This window comes from Vulpes lagopus, chromosome X (assembly GCF_018345385.1).
Source record: "Vulpes lagopus strain Blue_001 chromosome X, ASM1834538v1, whole genome shotgun sequence".
NCBI classification, from domain to species: Eukaryota; Metazoa; Chordata; class Mammalia; order Carnivora; family Canidae; genus Vulpes; species Vulpes lagopus.
Window position 1 is genome coordinate 45326793 of NC_054848.1, and position 3449 is coordinate 45330241.

The following is a 3449-nucleotide window of genomic DNA, read 5'->3' on the forward strand; positions in this document are numbered from 1 at the left end:
CCAGTAATTATTCATAAGCTTAGTAGTTCACCACAGTTTTAGAAAGCACATAATACATTCAAATAAGGCATTACAGAAAGTTTTGTAAAGAATTAAATGTGTCCTGCAATCCTTTTTAAAAGCCTTGGTCCATTCTGAAAGATCAACACTGAATTTTTAAAAATCAAAAGAAAAGTTTTTTCCCACAAAAATACACGAAGAACCACTTGCCGGCATTTATATTTTGAGTGCCTGGGATAACAGGCCGGTGTTCAAAGGCAGTTCATAACAGGTTGTACCAGGACTCATTGCATCTGATTTAGCACCAAGTAAGAGTAAATATCCCACTGAAGATGTAGCTGATTTTTTTCATCCACCTCTCATCGCCCCACTCTTCGTGCCAGGCCACAGGACATAAGCACGCATCCTTGTTACCCTACGAAGAAATCAAATTTTCTTCGCTTTTAAAGGGCTACTTAGGCTACACACACAGGTGGAGTTCTTGCCCTGCTGACGGTGGCAAGGAAAGCCAGCAGCTGCCCACCGCTTACACTAGGAATAAAGTCCTTCAACAAACTCAGTTACCTTCCTGGTCCTTTTTAACCTCTCATGTAAATCCTTTTAATTGCTACTAATTTGATTAGTTTACTAATTTTGATTGTTTACTAATTATGATTGTTAAGCGTGTCAGGGAAATTCTCCCCAGGCATAACTGATCTATTTCTACTTCCTGAGGACCCAGTATGCTTGCTTTTATGTAGGGCCATGGGTTTGCTTTTCTTTTATTTTAATTTGTCACTCATCACAGCAAATTTTACATAGTGATCAAAAAGAGAACCTGGCAAGTAGATCCTAAAGCACATACTTATGCTTCTTAACCTGAGTAATAATCTGAAAACACAAGACTAATTACATTTTCTGCTGATAATTCAACCTCAGTGCTTTTGTAAGAACTTCCAATGTCAATTTCTAATAAATCATTTTTTTCAATACACATGTTCTCAAAACCTGTCATAGGAAAGTAATATTTTCCTATATGCTAATTTAACACAATTTTATAGCAGACTGAAAATTCTGAATAAACTGAAAGTTTGTTTATGACATAATAAATACAGTATATACGGTTAAGTTTTTAAGTTTCTTAGTGTAAAGGCAACAGTGAATTTGCATCCTGAAACTAATCTGCATATCCGGTGGCTTGTTTTCTAGAATTTGATATGTTTCACAAAACCATGTACCACAGTACTAACGATGCTGGGTTTTGGCATCAGTCTGCAACACATTTCTCTGATGAGATACTTTACCGAGTGACATGGAAATGTTTTTAGCTTCTCCAAAGAATAAGAAAAATTTTTATCAACCACTTACTCTTCTGAACAAAAGTTAATATTACTACCAATTGCTCTTTTAATTAGGACATCTGATGTTTTTAAATTACATACCCATAGAAGATACCCTGGGTAGACAAAAAGATGAATCTTAGTATCGGACTCATTTGGCCCATTCTTAATTTCCAGAGTGAAATCAGTAGAAGTGAAACTAATATGATTTTCAAAGAATTCATACATGCCAGTCTCAGAACACGGAGCTTCTAAATGCACAGGCGAGGAGTCTCTGCTCATCTTACTGGTGATGTGCACTTTTCCTCATGGAGTAACTGATGCTTTCTGGTTTATTTGTGGAACTTTTGTTTGTAGGAAAGCATACACATGGGGCCAGATCTTGTTGGTTTCTGTTCCAGAGAAGGTTTCCAATACTCCCTTTTTCTGGTAATATTTCAGGACCAGCTGTGTTTGGACTTCATAAGCCTTGAGTCTCTTGACAACCGTCTCTGGCTTGTCATCATCCCGCTGAATGAGAGGCTCCCCTGTCAGGTCATCAATGCCCACGGCTTTGGGAGGGTTGAATTCGATGTTGTAGACTCGGCCGCTGGCCGGATGAATCCAGCGCGCGGTGAGACGCTGCTTAATGACTTCGAAGGGCACGTTCAGATTAATCACTGTGTCTATCTGATAAGCTCCGTCCAGGGCTTCTGCCTGTGGAAGTGTCCTTGGAAAACCATCCAATAGCCAGCTATATTGGGTGAGGTTTTTCAGCTCATGAAGGGCCAGCCGAGTCATGACATCATCCGGGATAAGCTTCCCTTGGTCAATGAAAGTCTTGGCTAACACACCAATTTCTGTGCCCCGAAGCATGTTGTCCCGGAGCAGGTCTCCGCTGGAGAGGTGCTTCAGCGCGAAGTGCTTGGTGATGCGCGACGACACGGTGCCCCCATGATCACGGCGCGCAGCAGCCGCGCGGACGCCCCCATGGCCGCGGGGGCTCCGGCCTGGCTGCGCATTCGCGGGGCTGCGCCGTGCGGGGCGGCGGGCGGACAGCCTGACTTCCTTTTATACTCTTCCCCAAACCAATATCTTCAGGCCATAGATCTTAATCTATATTTTCAGCCCCATTAGTCTTTATGTTTCCTCTGTCTGAAGTATCTCCCAACATGCTTTCCCACCCAGAAGACTTCCCTCCCAGCCAAATTGTTGACAACCTCCACACTCATGGTTGCTATACCATATTCCTCAAATGATTTAGTACAAGATTTATAATCTTTCTGATGACATGAAGTCCCCCCAGCAATTTATACCACTCTTCACTGGACCCAATATGCTCCAGCCACAGTGGCCTCTTTGTGTTCATCTTTGTGTTAGCTGTTCCCTCTGCTTGGAATTCTCGCTCCCTGATGTTTGCATGACTGCCTTTTTCTTCTTTTGATCATTTAGAACTAAGCTTAAATGTCACCTCCTCTCTCTGACCACTTAAGCTGTAGACACCTACTTGCTATCCCATTATGTTGGAGGAGTTTATGGAGGACGTGACCACTGGTTGACCTGAGAGCTGGAACGAGGCAATGGGTATCTCTTCACCCTTTCCCCTGTCTTTGGAATGTAGGCTCTGCCCAGTCTTCCCACGGCTGGAGCCATTTCAGGGACATAGCCTTGAGAGAGTAAGATGTTGTTGAGACCATCTGGAATGAACACATGCTTGAAACCAGCTAAAGCCTCTACATAAATTTTTAAGATTCCAGTCGGTGGCTGCAGAGATCTACTCATCTTCCAGCTGTCCAAGACAAGTCTTGTATGTAAATTCCCTGGTTTATTAAATCTGCCACCTGCCGATCTGGAGTAATCTGACTCTGGTCTCTCCATGTTCTCCATGTACAGGTGCCAATTTGTGAGCCACCACGTTGCATATTTGAATTCTCTGCATAGCACTTACAGGTCATCTTTTTTCTAACCTTGGGGCTAGATGCATTTTGGAATTCAAATTTTTTTCAATTTTAGAAAGGAAGACTTGCTCTATATTACATAACTCTGTATACTGCATATACTGTATACTATGTAACTACCAAGAAAGGTCTAGAGCATAACTTATAATGAAACATTAATATTTCTAGAGTGAAAAGTATGAACATTAACATG

The 3449-nt window shown here is 41.9% G+C and overlaps 1 pseudogene; it reads right to left on the bottom strand.

Moving 5' to 3' along the window:
- Window positions 1–525: 525 nt before the first annotated feature.
- LOC121482996 lies at window positions 526–2290 on the bottom strand (annotated as a pseudogene).
- Window positions 2291–3449: the final 1159 nt, after the last annotated feature.